The sequence below is a fragment of the Lactuca sativa genome, chromosome 5, assembly GCF_002870075.4.
Source record: "Lactuca sativa cultivar Salinas chromosome 5, Lsat_Salinas_v11, whole genome shotgun sequence".
NCBI lineage: Eukaryota > Viridiplantae > Streptophyta > Magnoliopsida > Asterales > Asteraceae > Lactuca > Lactuca sativa.
The window spans coordinates 240137122-240158993 of NC_056627.2; the positions used below are offsets into that span (position 1 = coordinate 240137122).

The 21872-nt window shown below is 34.9% G+C and overlaps 1 long non-coding RNA gene across 4 annotated transcripts; it reads right to left on the minus strand.

The window, feature by feature from the left end:
* Positions 1-1105: 1105 nt before the first annotated feature.
* On the minus strand, positions 1106-21368 carry LOC122198293 (uncharacterized). Of its 4 annotated transcripts, none has more exons than XR_006192675.2 (3): positions 20413-21368; positions 15277-18798; positions 1106-1274 (listed from the first exon to the last, which is right to left on the minus strand). It is a non-coding gene; the product is annotated as an uncharacterized LOC122198293 (long non-coding RNA). The 4 variants fall into 4 exon arrangements; XR_006192676.2 differs by lacking the exon at positions 1106-1274 and adding an exon at positions 4517-8192; XR_008232442.1 differs by lacking the exon at positions 1106-1274 and adding an exon at positions 8436-8673.
* Between the last annotated feature and the right edge of the window lie 504 nt (positions 21369-21872).

Consider the following 21872-nt stretch of genomic DNA (forward strand, 5'->3'; position numbering starts at 1 on the left):
ATGTTTTGTAATTCGAATGTGAATAAGATTTTAAACAAGTGTTTTAATATTAAATTGATTATTTAAATAAAAATTTTGTTTTTGGAAATCAAGGTGTTACACTCTTAGGTTAGGAACCATAGTAGGAACCAATATGGCTCACATTTCTTTTATGAAATCAAAGCGTTACATTATATTCTTTAAGCATAAGAAACATATATATTTTGGTCTTAAGGCCTAAGACTACATTCCATTTTATTGAGAAAGTATAGGATTTTCTGAAGGAACACACAAACATTTTCAAGGAACAAGAACTTATTTTCTAAAACAAAATGCTTATGAACTCACCAACATTCAATGTTGACGTTTTTCAAAATCACTTGTATTCTCAGGAAACTAGTAGACAGGTACACGCACAGGTTTCGAGAAGATGGAGCATAGTAGCTTCAAGTCTTTGTTTTGCTTTTTGCTTTTGGATTCAAACATTATGTAAATTGAGTACAATGTAAACCCTATATTATTACTACAATGGTTGTTGTTTCTTTGATTAGTATTATAAAATTGTTGTGATACTGTACATGACGTCCTCCGCCCCCAAACGTTTCTACCGTTCCGGTTTGGGGGTGTGACATTCCTTAAAACCCAAAACATCACTCACGCACTCAAACAACCTCATTGGCGTAAGGCTATGAAAGAAGAGCATGATGCTCTTCTTTGAAATCAAACTTGGTCTCTCGTCCCACCTGAATCCGTCCCTAATCTTGTTGGTTGCAAATGGGATTTTCATACCAAATTCAAACCGGGTGGTACAGTTGAGCGCTTAAAGGCATGTATCGTTGCCAAAGGGTTCCACCAAAGACCAGGCCTTGATTATATCGAAACCTTCAGTCTAGTTGTAAAACTCGCATCTCTTCATCTCATTCTTTCACTTGCTTCTTCTCAGAATTGGTGTTTAAGCCAACTTGATATGAACAATGCCTTCCTACAAGGTTGTGACATCCCCAATTTCACGGCCAGAAAAGACGTATTTCGTTTACGCTCTTAAAATAAAATCAGAGTAATCTTTCAGAAAGTATTGCGAAATTTGTCTCCAAAACAAAATATGATAAAAATATTTATCAAAGCATTTCTTAAAGAAATGTATTTTCATTTCATTACAAAACCCGGGATGTCCACATCGATACAAATCAAAAGCATAAACTGTACAATATAGGCATTTCAACAGTTATTTACATCTACTTCCCTATAATCCAAAATTCTCTCGTCATCGTCCAACTATGCTCTTGTTCCTCTACCTGTAATACAGAAAGCTGAGTGGGTCAGGCTTGAGAGCCTGGTGAGCATATAGGGTTTTCAACCCACAAATAGTAAATTTATTAATTTCATCAAACAACAATAAATTTATTAATTTCATCAACCAACAATAAACCTGATTACCAGTTCCCGTTATCCTCACTTTACGTCCCTAAATACCTATCACAAGGGACCTAGCCTAAGGATCATCATTGGGATGGACACTACTGCTAAGGGGATTCCTCAGCCATACATGCCCTTAAGGCAACCATGAGGGGATGGAGTACACCGGTGAACACATCGTTTACAAACACCTACAGGTTGCGAGCCTGCTAGCGTTCCACCAAACTGTCTAGAAAGGTTTGTGGTCGTCATCTATACTCCGCTAGATGACTGGAACAACAACAACATTGAGGTCTCTCATCATTTTATTTCATCACACATCAGTTATCTACCCATGTTATACCCAACATATTTGTTAGGGGTGAGCGCGGTGCGGTTCGGTGCGGTTATTAGCCAAAACCTCACCACTAACCGCAAATGCGGTTAATCCATTTTCAAAACCGAATGGTGCGGTTATTTTTGCGGTGCGGTTAGGCGGTTATTTTTGCGGTGCGGTTTTTTTTTTTTTTTTTGTGTTGCGGTTATTAACCGCATGGATTTGGTGCGGTTATTTTATGTGGTTTTTAACCACAATTTAAAGCTCAAATAGTTTTAAGACTTCAAACATATTACTTGTAATAATAATAAAAAAAAACATAATGTATAAGACAATTAACTATTTAACTAAAACCAAAAACAACTAATATCTTAAAAACGTCAAATCAATAGTAACTAACAATAAATGTCTTAAAATTATCTAGTTTCATCAAAACTAACATTTTTGTTTTCTAGTATTTTATCCGTCTTTCAGTCATGAAACTTGTCTTATTTTTAATATTTAATAACTAATAATTGATAAAAAAAAAATTGTATATAATATATGCGGTGCGGTGCGGTTTTTTTGCGGTTTTTGAAAACAAATAACCGCACCGCACCGCAAATTTGCGGTTTTTGAAAAACAGAAAACCTCACTATCGGTTTTTATTGCGGTTGCGGTTTTTCGGTTGCGGTTTATGCGATTTATGCGGTTAATTTTAGTTGCGGTGCGGTTTTTGCTCACCCCTAATATTTGTAGATAAAAATACATATACAATTTAAAACATGTATAAAACATCTATTCAACACCCATCTCAAATAAACAAACAATATATATATATATATATATATATATATATATATATATATATATATATATATATATATATATATATATATATATATATATATACACATAACACGTATTTTATAGAAAATACTTCATATCTATGTCTAAGATGAAAGTGACTACACACTCACTTGATAAGATAGTAATTGGACAACACTTCGTCCCTTAAAACAATCTTTTTCGATAAAACCGGGATGTTTTCTCAAAAACTGGGCTCTGTGCGGGTAGAGTTTCGACTCGAAAAACTCTTTTTTCTCGGGGTCTTCGGGCTCTTCGGGGCTTTCTTATGATGCTAGGATGGTATTATAGGCTTGGCGGGTTTAGGATAGGCTAAAAGGGAGTAGAGAGTGAAAGGGAGAAGGGTTTTGTAACATTAACTCGGTTGGATTCGCATGCTATTTATAGTGGCCGAAGCCTCGCATTACGCGGGGCGTACTGCCTTGAGAGGTTCTACGCTGGGTGTAGACCAAGTATGCTGGGTGTAGGAAGAGATCAGCTTGGACGCATCAAGGCTACAAACACGTGTGCACCATGTGGAGGAGTAGGCGACGTGGCCAATCTCGGACCGTGAACACGTAACTACGTTGGGCGTACATACTTTGTACGTTGGGCGTACTTCCAATCTCGAAGTTTGTGCCTGAAACCTCCTCACACAAATATGCCAACAATATCTCTGCTTCCTAGCAAAAGATTTCCAAGTGATCTTTAAACAATGTTTTTGCAGTAATTTTCAATTCCATTTCCGGATTCTTTAAAGGTAAGTTCGAATGGTTCTGGATTTTGTGAATTTTACAATTATTTATTTATGGTTATCACTCTTTTCTTTTTCTTTTAAAAAAGCCTACAAATGTTTATTTGTGGATATGGGTATAGGTAAAATGATTCCATTATGTTTTGGGGTTTATGGTAAGGCTATGAAGTAGGGATGTCAACGGAACCAAACGGGAGCAAAAATAGCTGCCCCGCCCCCGCCCCCGAATACCTTCATTACCCCCAATACCATCCCTCCCCCGTTCCCCCGTTGTATAGGATGAAAATTGTTTATTTTTGCTACAAAAGTTTGTTATATTTTGGGCTAAAAAACTAATTTTTCAAAACTTTGAAATCTTAAAATCTAGTTTTTTTAACAACTAAAAAATTAATCCAACATTACAAAATGATAAATCGAAAAAACTTACAAATATAACATACGACAAATCCAACATTATAAAAAAGTATGACATGTCTAAAAATATATGACCAATTCACTATCGTATCGTCATACGATATGAAGTAGAGGATAGTCAAGAAAACCTAAAATTAGATCATATATATATATATATATATATATATATATATATATATATATATATATATATATATATATATATATATATATGGGAGGGTTCATGCGAAAATGTAAATAATTTGCGAAAACGTAAAAACAAGAAAAAACTATGAGATTGTGCCACCTCAATCTTATATTTTGGACAATAATTCATTCAAACTTTAAACTACATGATGATAATCGATGATACATGAGAAATTGTTTCAAATTAGCAAAGCATGATTTTTGACATTTTTATTATGAAAACATGAATTTAACAGTGGTTAAGAACATGAAAAAAATAGTTGTTAAAACCGTCTTTAAATCTTTATTATCATAACACAATTCAATATAAACTTATTATCTTTAATTTATTGCTAATAAATTTAATTTTTATAGTACTTGTGTTTGATTTATAAGATAAAATTTGTTTTCGCATTTTCGCAAAATATTTATGTTTTCGCATGAACCTACTTGTGTGTGTATATATATATATATATATATATATATATATATATATATATATATATATATATATATATATATATATATATATATATATAGTTAAAATGATTCTTATTATGTAGTACAATTTAATATCATGCTAAATGGTATTATGTTTACCCCACACACTTATGTTGATCTGCAAGCACAACCTATAACTCATAGAATTGGTCAAAAAGTAAATTACATATATCTTCTTAAACTTTCAGTAATGCTGATGTAAGCTGGGAGGCACAAGATGTCTACAAATTTGTAACTTTAATTACTATACAATGCATGAAATGACATACATCCCTTTTTTATTTTCTTTCGCAAGATCAAATTATCCTTTCAAACTTAGGACAAGCTTGGTTACCAAAGATTATAGTAAAACATGCCATTTGTGGGTTTTTTCAAGCTTTTGAATCAGAGTTTTATTGAAACAGGGGAAGAATGAATGTTTTCATTACCAAAGATTTTACCAGCCATCCTTGTAATTTCTGACATAATTCAATTACTATGGTAAGAAAATACTATTTTAATTATGGATTGAAATTAATATTTGTTATTTTCTTGTGCATGGTGTTTATATATTGGAAGTGAGTGCTTTTACATGAGAGAGGTTCTATGTAGTAGAAGTTATAGCCAAGAAATAAGAATCATTCAATTGATTTTATCACACCATTTTTTTTAACTCACCAGGTAACACAATGAAAACTTTAATAACAATGTCTTTATTTTATTTTATTTCAGTTCGTGTTAGTTGTTTATGGACTTAATGGGACTAGTAAGGTCATGTTTCTAGGTAAAGCTATAGATGAAGATGTCGAGAGCTTCAACTTGACTTCAAAATGTGTTGAATGTATAATATTTTTATAGTATTTCAACTAGAATATATATTTTTTTTAAATCTTTAAGTTTTATGGGTTTCAAACTGATTTTTGACTAATAATATCTCTCTATTAATGTAGAAGTTATAACATGAACTTGGTTTAAGTGAAGATGAAAGGGATATGATGGAGGCCTAAAGATGGAAACTGACTGCGAATGACTTTGTGTCAACTTTTATGCTATAAAGTACACTAAAACTTTAGGGGTACCCTTAAAACCATTGTTTTTTTTTCTATATTTTTTTAGATTTACGGGCTTGGATTTTGTTCATTTTTCCTTTCGATTTATAGGTTTATTTTTCTGGTGAGAAGGAGAATATAATCGGTCACCAAGTATCAGGGCCGGTCCTGACGGTGGGCGACCCGTACGACCGCCCTAGGCCTATGACTCAAGGGGGCCCAAAAATTCTAAAATATATAGTGTGTATGTATATAACTTTAATTTATCTATATATTTCCTTAGGGCCCAAAATTAGTCAAATGTCCAGTCCAAAATCACATTGACCCAAGTCCCAAAAAAATTAATACGGCCCAAACAAATTAATAAGGCTGCTAAGCCGCTTGATCTTTATGTCGCTGAAGTTGAACGTGATTTTGATTTCCATGAATAATGAATTATCAAATAGGAACCATACCAAGGAAGGTAGCGGGGAATATGGGAAATCGAGATTAGGGTGCCAGGTAATTGAATCGACGCGACGACGCCTCACGTCCCTGATACTGAATCGTCCCATCAATTTCTCTCACAAATCACAGTCTTTAATCTCTAACGGCTAATTGTCTCGACTCTAGATAATAGATATATTTGGTTTCCGGTTTCTCAATTCTTAAATCTCAATTCTCACTTTGCTATTGTTAATGAAGAAAACATTAATTTAAATGAACATGATAATAATTTGAATGAAGAAAATATTAATTTAAATGAACATGATACTAATATAAATGAAGAAAATACTAATTTAAATGAATCTATAGATATTTTTGACCCTAGAAATTGAGATTCTCTTGATATTAAATCAAGAGATATTTTAATTGAAAAATGGCCAATAAGAGAAATGAATCTGTGTTTCCTAAAGATAAATTTTCTAGACATTTTTCTTATGCATTTTATACTAGAAAGTTAAATAATGGTTTGTCACGTGATCGAAATGTATACAATAAAAATTTAGATAAAGTTTTTTGTTTTTGTTGTAAAATATTTAAATGTACTAATCAAAAAAGTTTTTAACAAATGAAGGATATAATGATTGGAAACATCTTAGTGAGAGACTTAAAGAACATGAAAATAGTAATGAACATTTTGTTTGTATCAGTAATTGGAATGAAGCAAAACTAAGATTAGATAAAAACCTTACAATTGATAACGAATTACAACAAGAAATAATAAAAGAAAAATAACGTTGGAGACAAGTATTAAGAAGAATAATAGCGGCTGTGAAATTCTTATCTAAATATAATTTGGCTTTTCGAGGGTCTAATGAAAAACTTTTTCAAGATAACTTTTTAGGAGTAATCCAAATGATGGTTGAATATGATGGTATAATGCAAGATCATATAAGAATAATTGAAAATAATGAAACTCATTATCATTGTCTTGGCTATAAAATTCAAAATGAACTAATTTCTCTTTTAGGTGACACGGTTAGAAATTCTATCATTAAAATAGTTAAAGAGGCAAAATATTTTTCTATAATTCTTGATTGTACTCCCGATGTGAGTCATCAAGAACAAATGGCTTTGATTGTACGATGTGTGAATTTTTCTTCTAAAAAATACAAGTTGTTGAATATTTTTTAGAATTTTTAAAAGTAGATGATACTTCGGGTTTGGGATTTTTGAATGAATTGTTAGATGCATTGAAATTGTTAGATCTTAATGTGGATGATATAAGGGGTAAAGGTTATGATAATGAGTCTAATATGAAAGGAAAACACCAAGGGGTTCAAAAAAGAATGCTTGAAATTAATCCTAGAGCTTTATATATGCCTTGTGTTTGCCATAGTCTTAACCTTACGGTTAGTGATATGGCACTTTCTTGTGAAAAAGCTGTTTCTTTTTTTTGGAATCGTGCAACGCCTTTATACATTATTTTCTAGTTCTACAAAAAAATGGAAAATATTGTTAGATAATGTTCCAACTTTAACCTTAAAATCATTATCTAATACTCGTTGGGAAAGTAGGATTAAAAGTATAAAAGCAATTAGATTTCAAGCTCCTAAAATAAAAGTTGCTTTGCTAAAATTATGTAAAGCATGTGATGACCCTAAGTCAAAAAGTGAAGCTAAAAGCTTACTTAAATCTTTTTGGAAATTTGAATTTTTAGTTGGTATGGTTATTTGGTATGAAGTTTTATTTGCTATAAATATTATAAGTAAAAAGTTGCAATCTAAATCTATTTGTATTGACACTACTATTAACCAAATAGAAAATATTATGAAGTTTTTTGAAAAATATAGAAATGAAGGTTTTACATCAAGTGTGAATGTTGCTAAAACTATTGCACTAGATATGGGTGTGGAGCCAACATTTCCATCAAAACGTCGTATTGTTAGAAAAAAGCAATTTGATGAAAGTGATCATGAAGAAGAAACATAATCGGTTGAAGAGTATTTAAAAGTTAATTATTTTTTGGTTGTTGTGGATATGGCAATTGTTTCATTAAAAAATAGATTTGAACAATTAAAAAACTTTGAAAGTATTTTTGGGTTTTTAAATGATTCAAAGAAATTAAAGGCATTAAGTGAAAGTGAACTTAAAGAAAGTTGTATAAAGTTTGCTACTACTTTTTCTAAAGATAATGTTTCTGATGTGGATTCAAAAGTGAACATTTTTCAGAATTGAAAGTGTTGAAAATGACTTTACCTAATGATATAATTTCCGCTGTTGAAATTTTGGATTATGTAAGCTGTTGATTGTTACCCAAATACTTTTATTGCATATAGCATTTTGTTAACCATTCCTGTTACTGTTGCATCTGCAGAGAGAAGTTTTTCAAAGTTAAAGTTATTGAAGAATTATCTAAGATTGTCGATGTCGCAAGAAAGGTTGAACGGATTGGCAATGTTATGTATAGAGAAAGACATGTTAGATAAAATTGATTTGGAAAACATTATTAATGATTTTGCATCTAGAAAGGCTAGGAGAAATATTTTCCTATAAATTAGTTGTTTTTGTAATGTTGTGACCATATTTGTGTTTTTTTTATATTAATAGTGAATTTTGTGAATTTTATAGCATTCTATTTCGAATTAATTTTTATTATATTTATGACTTTGGGGGGGCCTATTTTTTATTTTTGCCCTGTGCCCACAATATCTTTGGACCGGCCATGTATACAAGTGTGTTCTGTCAAGTTATAATATATAGACACTAAAATACATATCAAAATAAAAGACGAGTCTTGAACGAACCCCATCTTCTCAAAAACCTGGCACCTGTACTTGTCTACCGGTGACCTGAGAATACAAGTTATTTTGAAAGCGAGTATCAGCTTTAAAGTTGGTGAGATCATAAGTAGCCTTCTACCAAGGCATCTAGTATTTGTATGAAAGTATTTGTAAAATGTTTTGTAAGATGTTTGGACTCTCCTAGAAAATCCTATGTTTCCTACTAAAAGTAGCATTCTACCAAGGCATCTAGTATCTGTGTGTGTCTCTTGTAAGAGTGTGTATTTTCCCAAATCTGACTATCATTAACCAAAAATATAGTTTTTACATTATCGTGCATCGTATGAATAATCACGAAGTGAATGTAATGGGAAAATATCATAGTACTGTAGTATTGTAATAAGTAACTACTGCTATACTAACTACCTTAAACCAATTGTAATTTAAAGTAACATGTGATCGGCCTGTATCCTACTACCGACTCTAGTAAAACGACGATGTAAGACACCGTAAGAAATGACATTTGGCACCCGCAGACTTGCAAGTCCCACTGTAGCGAGCATCAAGGTGTAGGATAGTCAATCCAGTATAGATCTATACGCAAACTCATATGCTCCCCAATTAAGGAGATTCTGGATACAAAAATGGTCATGATAGGTAGTGCCATGCTCCGTTTAATGGCTTACATAACTGCATGAATGTATATGTAATGTATGTGCTAGCTGTATTGTGTGTTCTTTCTCTGTCTAGCCTATATGTACTGTAATGTTCTGCGTGTAGTAGCTGTAATGTGTGTTCTCTCACTATCTAGCAAGTATTGAAATGTACTGTGTGTACTAGTTGTAATGTGTGCTCTCTCTATCTAACAAGTATTGACTCATGAATGAGCTGACTCTTTGTATGATTCATTGTTCTAGTAATAGTATTTGTAACTTTCTAAACTACGCCTATCGTAGTTTACTAGTAATCTAACTTGTATGTATAATCAGGAATGTATGCCCTTGCTACCCAAGGGTATTGAATTGGCTGATAGAACTTTTATGTCTATATATGTATACATAATATATAACTAATATTTAGACGACCTTCGGACGGATACCCGATGCCCTAAAGCCACATCCCAATGAGGAAAAGGAGGTAAGGCGAGCTAGCCTTCCTAAGCCCTTTAAACATTGCTTATATAACTATACATACATAGGCATGCAATTTGACAATATAAAAGTATTTAAAAGAGTTTAAGTAAAAGTATTTGACAACAGAAGAGTTTGTAAAATAGTTTGAAGCAAAACAGTTTGATAACACAGTTTTGAAAAGTAAGAAAACCACTTGTTTGGTAGCTATTAATCACATGTGATTGATATAATAACTATAATTATTCAACTGTATTCCCCCCATAAAAGCATTTAAAAACATTAAAAGGTTAATTTAAGGGGTATGAACTCACCTCTAGTGAGTGCTATGGATGAACTGATGAAACAGGATTGCTAGGTGTCAAGTGAAGACTTGAGCACACAAAAGGATCCTAGTTAACATATAATGACACATATATGTATCCAATTAGTATTTAAACAACTAATCAACAAAGTTAAGACATCCTAGGACATGCTAAACACCTTATATAAGTGTTATTAGTCTCAAAGATTGCATCTAAGTGTTGTAGGACATTGCTATTGAGCTTAGGGTTCAAGGAAACCCCTTAAATGAGTTTACGGTTTTGTGACCATCACTCATTGAGTTTACGGTCGTAAACTCAAACTCCTTTGACCATGTTTTGTTTTGAAGCCCTACAAGTCCTTTAGAATCATTTCTACTTGATGGTTAAGCCTTTGGAAGAGATTAGGGCACCATTTCCCCCCTTTGAGGAGTTTACGGCCCTAAGACCATTTCCTTTTGGGTTTACTACCGTAAACCCTTATGGATTATGGTATTTTGATGTTTTCAAGTCCTAAACATATAAAGGAATGATTCTAGACTAGTTTTCAAAGCTTGTGAAGGGACTAGGGTCACTTTGGCCCCATAAATTAGGGTTTACGGTCCAAGTTGTTTTTGGACCGTAAACACCTTTGATCCTGGATTTCAATGGTGTTTTCTTGATGTAAAGAAGTGTATCAAGCCTTAACATACTCTAGGATAGAAGTACTTACAATATAGAAGCTTGAAAAGGTCCAAAAGTCCAAGAACACTAGTGTGTGTTCTTGTTGAAACTTGAAGAATCAACCTTTTGGCAAGATTTCATGGATAGAAGTGTGTTAAATCACTAGATTAAGTGATACACTAACTTAAAAGGGCTAGAAACACTTACTAGATGAAGATCTTGAAGAATTCTTTGGATGATACTAGAATTCTTCACTGGGTCGTATTCTGACGAGCAGAGAGCTCTGATTACATGGGATCAGTTCAGGGAGTTGTTTCGTACTTGATACATTCCACGGGTTGTGCATGAGTGGTTGGCTCAGGAGTTTTTAGAGTTGAGACAAGGATCAACGACGGTGACGGAGATTACCCGTATGTTCACTAAGAGGGTGATGTTTTGCTCGGAGTTTGCTTCCGAGCAGGCTCAGATGACTCATTATCTGAGCATGCTCAAGACGGACATCCGAAAGTTTGTCTCCACCCAACGTTGTGATACATTGTTGGAGCTACAAGAGGCTGCCATGCGGCGTGAGTTGGAGATTGAGTTTCAGTTGAGGGAGCGGTGACAAACCCCGACGCAGTCACATCTTACGTCGAAACGGTTTAGGGACGTTGATTCCAGGTAGGAGAGTCATAGGGGTCGCACGTGTGGGAAGTGTGGCAAGGTGCATGATGGGGATTGATGATCTTCTTCAGGATGCCACAAGTATGGCAAGGAGGGTCACATCGCGAAGTATTGTAGGCAGCAGACTCCAGGTATTGGTGTCATACTTTGTTACCATTGCGAGCAGGTGGACCATATGAAGGCCCAGTGTCCCCTGCTAGCTGCCAGGCCAGCATCGGCTCCAGCGCCGGCTACCTTGAGGATCACAGACGGGAGCCAGGGTAGGGAAGAGCCCCCGAGGGCTCATGGACATGCCTTTCAGCTCACTATTGAGGAGGCCAGGACATCACCTGATGTGGCAACTGGTATCTCTTTACCTCTTATCTTATTGTTTATGATTGTATTGTAAGCTTTCATATGCCTTCTGCCTGAGACGTTAGGACATAGAAGGCTCAGGGGAATTTATTATCAAGGGATTGTAGATGGTTAGGATCCAGAGATGCATTTGAGGATGAGGAGTTGGGATAGAGAATCGCCATTCCTGGGTTAATCATTCCATGGTTAAGTATGGTAATACCTGGTTGGGACGGTTAAGTCGTATTTTGATTTCGCCACCAGTGGGTAGTGGTTAGGATTCTAAGTGGGGGAGAATTGAGAATTATCAGATGGAGCATCAACCATCGAAGGTCTTTTCTGTTGCTGTTTGGATAACAGTTTCCAGAGTGGTTGGGCGATCAAAGATGAGGTCAAGGGTTTCCCCAAGTATGCGAATGGAGGCAATTTTTCGAGTGTATCTACAAGTGTTCAAGGTAGCATTGGGGTTTGGTTCGAACTACGTGTATGGTTAGGTTAGGATTATAGTTTGTGAGTTGGATCAAGAGTTCGAACCCCAAGTGAAGGAGAGTTGGTTATTTATGGAAAAGGCACCAGGATGGGTCCATGGTTTTAGCTCAACAGACCTAGGGCGGCCCAAATAGACAGAAGGCCCAACGTGGTGTACCAGTCTGGTCGTAGGCCCAAAGAATGGTCCAGACAGGCTGAAGGCCCAAAGAAGTGGTCCAGACATGCTGAAGGTTCTGAGAGTGGTCCAGATACGATAAAGGCCCGGTGAGGTGGTCTAGTCACGCTGAAGACTATGTATGTATTCTATTAGATCTACGTTCGGGTATTGAGCATGTTGCTTTGTGATAATAACCGGTGGAACCCTATGTTATCTGTACTTACTAGTTATCACCTATGAAGTGCCTTGAGGGACTGTCGGTGGTCATGTAGGAGAGTCTAAAAACTCTTGGGTAGCAACTCGTTCTATAAGGCAATCGTGCAGGGTAGGGTTTCAGTATGGTGGTGATTGTTTGATGCTGTGAAGGACATTGAATAAGCCTTTTTGGGCAATAGAGGAAGGTGATTACCTTCAGGCCTGGAGTGCTGGGCGACTGATGGATTGGCGATAGTATTGATAGTTATCGGGAGCATTCCAGTCATGAGCTGAGGGCAGAGGAGGGCATACCAGACTCGTGCTGTGGGCTCAAAGGCAATCCAGACCTATGCTGAGGACCACGTAGGAGTATTCCAGTTATAAGTTGTGGGCTTAGAGATCATAATGGTTCATTTCTCCTATGGAGCGCTTTCGAAATGGATTTATTATTGAGGTTCGGCGAGTCGTAATCGGTTGCGACGAATCATAGGATTTTGGACGAGATACAAGCATAGGCCCTTGGATCTCAAGTTATGGGTTTAGACCCGAGTTATGCATATAGTGGTATTCCAATCTATGGTATTCCATCATGAGGATGACCTGACCCTATGATTGATTGGACCTGACGTGTTAAGTATTCCAACTTGAGGGTTGATTGGGCCAAACATGTGCATGATACGATGGTATTCTATCCAAGGGGTGATTGGACCCATAGTAGGCATGCCTAGTATTCTAGCCCGAGGTTGATTAGGCCAGGTATGAGTGTTTTCGCTTGTTAGTTGGTTGTTTTATGTATGCTGGTTCGGGAGCTAAAGGAAGCCTTATCCTATAATCACAAGAAGGGTTCATAACCCAGTTTGCCTCCCGTTGTTGATTTTATCCCTGTATAGTCGGTCATTGAATGAACTTTCTCCTGAAAGAATATATAATCTCTTTTCCAGCAGATAATTATCGACAGCTACGTATGATCCATGATTTTGTTCTGGCGAGCACTTCAGGTTTTCATGTTGTGATCCGCTTCAGGAAGAAGGGCAATTAGGTTCCTGATATATCGGGCCATTTTGGGTTTTTCCAATGTTGGCAAGGCAGCGTATTGATTGGGTCTTCCGGAGGAGCTCAGTCAGATTCATAGCACTTTCCATGATTCGCAGTTGCGAAAGTGCATGTCGGACGTGGATGTCGTGGTATCATTGGGTGATCTTCAGGACGATGAGCGCCTGAACTACGTCGAGAGACCGTTGGCCGTATTGGAAAGAAAGGTAAACGTTATGCGTAGCAAAGAGATACCTTTGGTAAAGGTACAAGTGGCAGCATCGGAGGGAATCCGAGTAGACTTGGGAGCCGGAGGCTGGGATGCAAGAGCATTATCCGGATTTGTTGACTGCAGCTGGGTTCGAGTATGAAGCCTAGTTCAAGTGGGGGAGAGTTGTAACATACCAATTTATAGGAATGAAATTTAGGGATTTTTGCACTCTAGAAAGTCTACTCAATGAATTGGAGGGTCCAAATCGTCGTGTAGAAACCAAGAAGGGCCGCGTATTCCGGAGAACCTACTCGACGAGTTGGAGGACCCAACTCGACGAGTTGGAGCTGATTATGAAAACCCTAATTTTTAGGGTTTGCACCATATTTAAAGATCCTTAAGTCTTCTCTCCAGCCTCCCTTTCCACCTTATCGTCCATAAGCAAACCTAATTGAGCTAACCTTCCATATTGAGTGTGTGTAAGGCTAAAGAGTGTGTGTTTGGTGCGCTTCTTGTAGAACTCGAAGATTAAAGAGCTTGGAACGAGAAGGGGCTTATAGATCAACATCTACTCAGTTGTAGCAACCATTTGAAGGTAAAAAGCTGTTACCTTGATCATTCTCTTGTTAGATCTCTCCATTCAAGAGTTTAGGGTATTTTTAACCCACTTTGGATCCATTTTTGGAAGTTGGGCATGAATTGAAGTTGTAACTTCAGATCTGGACTCCTCTAGGCCCCCATATTCATAAAGTTATTGACTTTATCGAGCTTTGGCCCTTCTCCATGCCCTAAACCTATTATCAAGCTTGGTATTAGCATTTTAGTCTCTTGAAGCCTTGCATGCACGTAAAGTTGGCAACTTTACGAGGTAACTACACCCTAGGAGGCTTGATCTACAGTTTGGAGCCTCGGTTTCGCTAAAAGCATCTGAATGAGAAAATGGCTGAAGGAACTCGAAGACTTGCTTAACCAACTCGATGAGTTGGATAAGGGTTTTCCCGCTTTCTAGATTCTGAGTGAACTCGGCGAGTTGGTGAGATAACTCATCGAGTTGGTTAAGGTTTTCCCGATCTTTTGGACACTACATGGACTCGACGAGTTGTTTGGCAACTCGGTGAGTTGACTCGAAGTTTTTTTGGTTTCTGAGTTCTAAAGGAACTCGACGAGTCGGTAAGCTGCACTCGACGAGTTGGGTCAACATGGAGTGTTGACCTTGACCGTTGACTTTGAATTTGACCAAGGGTTGACCAAGTCTGACTTCTTAGGGTGTTTTGGTAAATTGGGATTCTAATGGAATTAGTCATCTGATGGTTACAGGCGGTTGAGTTCGTAGCTGTGATTCGGGAGTTGGATATTGTCACTATAGCCCTACTTGTGAGGTGAGTTCTCCTCACTATACCCAAGGGTGTAAGGCACCAAGGCCGACCCTTTGGATTGTTATCCTGGTTATCTTATGGTTGTGTGTTGTAATGATCAGTTAGACTGTTATGTGGTTACCTGATATATGTGCACATGGTTGATTGGTAGTTAAGGGTATTCCATCTTAACTACCACCACCACCACCAGCCACAACCATCACCACCCAACTACCACCACCCACCTCTACCACCCATCACCACCACCCGCCACCACCACCCATCACTATCCACCACCACCAACCACCACCCTCCACCCACCACCCATCACTAGCCACCACCACCCGCCACGACCACCACCACCCGCCACCACCACCACCCGTCACCACCACCCACCTCCAACACCCATCACCACAATCACCACCACCCACTACCCGCCACGACCACTACCTGCCACCCAACATATCCACCACCCACCACCCACCACCACCACCACCACCACCACCACCCGCTACCACCATCACCACCCAACCACCTCTACCCACTTCCACCACCCACCACCACCACCACCCACAATCACTACCTACCACCCATTACCATCTCCCACCACCACCACCACCGATCACTAACCACCACCACCCATCACTACCCACCACCCACCCATCACCACCACCAACCACTACTCGCTACAACCATCACCACCCACCACCATCACCATCAAACCACCACCACCCATCACTACTCACCACCACCACCAACCACCACCCATCACTACACACCACCCACCACCACTCGCTACCACCACCACCCATCCACCACAACCATCACCCATCACCTACAACCACAACCACTACTAACCACCTCCCACCACCACCCGCCACCACCACCACCACCCATCACAACCACCACCCACCAACACCAACAACCACCCGCCACTCATCACCCACCACCCATCACCACCACCCACCTAAGCTCCTCCACCACCACCACCACCGCTATACATCCCCATCTCCTTTTCCACCACCGATTGGTCATTTCAAAAATGAATATTGTCCACATAAATCATATGTGATTAAATACATATAATCATATGGGATTATATGTACCTAATCACATATGATTTATGTGGACAAGATTCATTATTTATTTCTCAATGCAATAATTGTACTCATGTACTTAGTCACATGTGATTATTTTCATTTAATCACACATGCTATATGTGGACAATATTTATCTTTGTGTTCTCGATTCAATAGTTGTTCTCGTGTATATAATCATATGTGATTATATGTATCTAATCACATATGATTTAGATAGACATGATTATTTTTGTCCATATAAATCATATGTGATTGGAAACATATAATCACATATGATTACAGTGGACAAAGAACAATTATTGAATCGAGAATGTGACAATGAATCTCATCCATATAAATCATATATGATTGGATAAATATAATCACATGTGATTATATGTATGTAATTAGATATGATTTATGTAGACAATATTTATTTTTGTGGTTTCGATTGAATAATTGCTTTTGTATATTTAATCACATATGATTATATGTATATCATCACATATTACTTGAGGTGGACAAGATTAAATTTTGCCTTCTCGATTCAATAGTTGAGCTCATGTACTCAATCACATACGATTATACATATAATCACATGTGATACAATACATGAGAACAACTATTGAATTGACTAAGCAAAAATGAATTATGTCCACAGAAATCATATGTGATTAGATTCATATAATCACATGAGATTATGTGTATTTAATCACATATGATTAATTTTGAAAAATATTTGTTTTTGTGTTCTTGGTTCAATATTTCTTATTATGTATATAATTACATGTGATTGTATATATCTAATCTCATATGATTAAATAAATTTAATCACGTATGATTAAAGTGGAAAAAAACAATTATTGAATCGAGAATGCGAAAATGAATCTTAGCCACGAAAATCATATGTGATAAGATACACACAATCACATGTTATTATATGTATCCAATCTCATACGATTTATGTGGGCGATATTTATTTTCGTGTTCTAGATTCAATAGTTGTTCTCGTGTATTTAATCACATGTGATTATACATATCTAATCATATATGATTTATGTGAATAAGATTAAAATTTCCGTTCTCAATTCAATAGTTATCATGTATTTCATCATATGTTATTTTATATATTTAATCACATATGATTTATATGGACAAGATTCATTATTTCTTTCTCAATTCAATAGTTGTATTCATGTACTTAATCACATGTGATTATTTGCATTTAATCACACATGATATATATATGGACAATTTTATCTTTGTGTTCTCGATTCAATAGTTGTTGTCGTGTATATAATCATATGTGATTATATGTATCTAATCACATATGATTTATATAGACATCATTATTTTTTGTCTATATAAATCATATGTGATTGGATACATATAACCACATATGATTACAGTGTACAAAGAAGAATTACTGAATCAAGAATGTGACAATGAATCTCATCCACATAAATCATATATGATTGGATATATATAATCACATGTGATTATATGTATTTAATCAGATATGATTTATGTAGACAATATTTATTTTTGCAGTTTCGATTGAATAATTGCTTTTGTATATTTAATCACATATGATTATATGTATATTATCGCATATGACTTGAGGTGGACAAGATTAATTTTTTCCTTCTCGATTCAATAGTTGTGCTCATGTACTCAATCATATACGATTATACATATAATCACATGTGATAAAATACATGAGAACAATTATTGAATCGACAAAGCAAAAATGAATTATGTCCACATAAATCATATGTGATTAGATTCATATAATCACATGTGATTATGTGTATTTAATCACATATGATTAATTTGGGAAAATATTTTTTTTGTGTTCTTGGTTCAATATTTGTTATTGTGTATATAATTACATGTGATTGTATATATCTAATCACATATGATTAAATGAATTTAATCACGTATGATTAAAGTCGAAAAAAACAATTATTGAATCGAGAACGCGAAAATGAATCTTAGCCACATAAATCATATGTGATAAGATACACACAATCGCATGTTATTATATGTATCAAATCTCATACGATTTATGTGGGCGATATTTATTTTCGTGTTCTCGATTCAATAGTTGTTCTCGTGTATTTAATCACATGTGATTATACATATCTAATCACATATGATTTATGTGAATAAGATTAAAATTTGCGTTCTCAATTTAATAGTTGTTATCATGTATTTAATCATATGTTATTTTATGTATTTAATCACATACAATTAATATGAACAAAGAACAACTATTGAATCAAAAACAAAAAAATGAATCTTGTGCATATACGTCATATATGATTAGATCATATAATCACATGTGATTTAATACACGAGAACAATTAAAGAATCGAGAATGCATAAACGAATATTGACTGCTTTTCTTACTAGAAAACAACCTACATTCTACCTTTCCTTGTTCACTCTACCGGATTAGGGTATCCGTGAACACTAACATAAAATAAGTAATGCCTACATAATAGGAGAGTTAGTGTAACTCACCTACTTGAACTTGGAAATTAGCTAGCATAAGCAAGATAGATCCTTTCCTTTCCGAAAACCTACACAAAAATTATAACATTATTTAGCTTGTGCTTTGCTGTATTAATCTTATAAAACTTATGTACATATTTCCTTATTTTATCTTTGATTGTAGTGCTTTGTTTGGGATATGTTTTCTTACCTTTCAACCGATTATTCAAATTTTATAAAATTATATTGGTAAAGTTCCCCTTTTATCTTTTCAGAAATATAAAGATATAGTTCTAATGATTTCTGGTTTATTTTATACTAAATTTACAAGTTAATGTGATTAAAATGCATACACTTTATGTGATTAGATCGCATGCGATTAAATACATATAATCACATGTGATTAAATCATATGTGATATAAAAGGACATTTTAAAGAATATGTTTTGTATAATTAATTAAGGTGTATATAATCACATGTGACTAGATTTATTTAATAACATATAATTAAATTTGACTAGAAACATATAATCACATGTGATTAACTGTATTTTATCACATGTGATTATATGTATGATGCGTATAGTCACATATGATTTATATAGACAATATTCGTTTTTGCGTTTTCTATTTGATAACTTTTTTCATTTATTTAATCACATGTGGTTATATGTATTTAATCACATATGATTAATGTGGATAAAGAACAACTACTCAATCGAGAACACAAAAATGAATCTTGTGCACATAAATCATATGTGATTATATACATATAATCAGATGTGATTAAATAAACTAGAACAAATACTTAACCAAGAACACGTAAACGAATCTTGTCAATATAAATCATATGTGATTAGATACATATAATCACATGTGATTAAATACGCAAGAACGACTATTAAATCGAGAACACGAAAATGAGTTTTATATAAATAAATCATATGTGATTCAATACATATTACCACATGTGATTATATGTATTTAATCACATATGATTTACGTAGAAAATATTTATTTTAATATTTTCGATTCCTATAGTTGGTCTCATGAATTTAATCACATGTGATTATATGTATTTAATCACATATGATTATTGATGTTGTATATTTAATCAATAATATTTCATGTATTTTATCACATTTAAGTAAATTATTCACATGTAATTGAACCATGTCATGCACATGTGAATAATCTGTTTTCGTGTCTCGATTCCCTAACGATCTATTGTAAAATGCTATTTTTATTGGTTTTTTTTAATATATTAAAATTTATAATTTTAATTATCTATAAATGGTTATTAATATTGATATGATATTATTTTAAAAATTACGAGTTATTTTTGGTTTTTATAGTTTTTTTATTTTATATATTAATCACGATTAAATATAAATAGTCAAAAATCATATTGTTTTTCTTTTTAATATATCGAAAGAAAAATAAATGGTATACACGTTAGTTAAGAGTAGGTATCCTATGGTAAATATTAATATAAAAATATTCATTAATTCAATAATTGATAATAAAACGATATTTTTTTTATATGAGTTGAACTCATAATCATAATTAAAATAAAAGAAATTATATTTCGTGTTATCGGCCGATTGTTAAATTTGTGAGTTGGTAAGTTGTTTAATAAATTTCACAAAGCCAAAAGTAAAAAGTTCAGAATTAAAAAAAAAAGGATTGTAGTGGGGCCTTACGTTATCACTTTGTCGAGCCTTTTCCTTATTTGGGAGAACTGGTAGAAACTCCCAACGTACAAGGCGTTAAGCATAAGAGTACGTTCATGGATCACTAGGTCTTCCCTCTAAACACCTGCATTCCCTAATTTTATACATAATTTGGTGTTGGCGTCGATGCACAAGGAGAATTGCTCCCCCTTCCTCAATTTCAATCACGAAGACAAATCCATTTCCTTCCCTAACTGTTTATCAAACGAAATTAGATGTGGTTGCTCTAGATCTGGTGGTATTTTGCCCTAGATTTAATAGTTGAGGGCGGAAAATTTCATGATTGCTGAAGTACATATGCTTCAGATCTTATGAAAACGGATCCACTTTAGCTTCTCCAACAAACCAAATCGTGGCTCAGAGCAGCGGTTCGTGTTGGTGCTTCATGACGGTCGTTCAGGAGAGAGGAATGACAAAAAGAGAAGGTTTAAGAAGTTGAGACGAGAAGCTGAGTAATATTTTTAGGAGGTTGCCACAATATTTCGTCGGAGAAGAAGGTGGAGGTGGTAGTTTCTGATTATAAGAGGAGTAGAGGCGGAGGGAGGTGGCGAACGAATAAATCTAGAGCTGCTGGTGTCTGACGGCGATTTGGTGGTTCCCAGCCGCTGCCTAGTGGTTTCCGACGACGGTATGATGATTTGGCGATTTGTTCAGGTGGCCGGTGCAACATTTCTCCGGAGAAGAAGGATGAGGAGTTGGCTTCCGATTGTGGGAGGATTAGAGGTTGGGGAGATCGTGAAGGAGCAAATATGGAGCCGATGGTTTGGTGTTTCAGGCGGTGGTCTGGTGGCTCCCGACGGTTTCCGGTTGTGGTCCGGTACTGTCAGTTTAGGTCCGTATGAGAGAAGAGAATGGGGGAATTTAGGTGGGTAATTTGTATTTGAGTAAAAACACGCGTGTTTTTGAACTTATAGGCCAAAAAATGCTCTCACATTAAAAATGTTATCATTGAAACATAACTATATATATATATATATATATATATATATATATATATATATATATATATATATATATATATATATATATATATATATATATATATATATATATATATATATATATATATATATATATATATATATATTAACAAATGTCACCAACTTCTTATTTATAAACAAAAAAAATTAATTAATTAACTCAAACTGTTTATAGGAGCTACGGCCGAACTGTTTATCTTTTAAAATAGAAAAAACAAAATTTCATATATATATATATATATATATATATATATATATATATATATATATATATATATATATATATATATATATATATATATATATATATATATATATATAGCCGTCTACCCGCGCAAATCGGCGGACGGCGAATAATTTGATCTTTAGAGTTAAAACCATTTTGCGTTCATTTCGAGAAATGAATATTAAATGATATCTATTTTTCAAGAGCATTACCATACCATATTA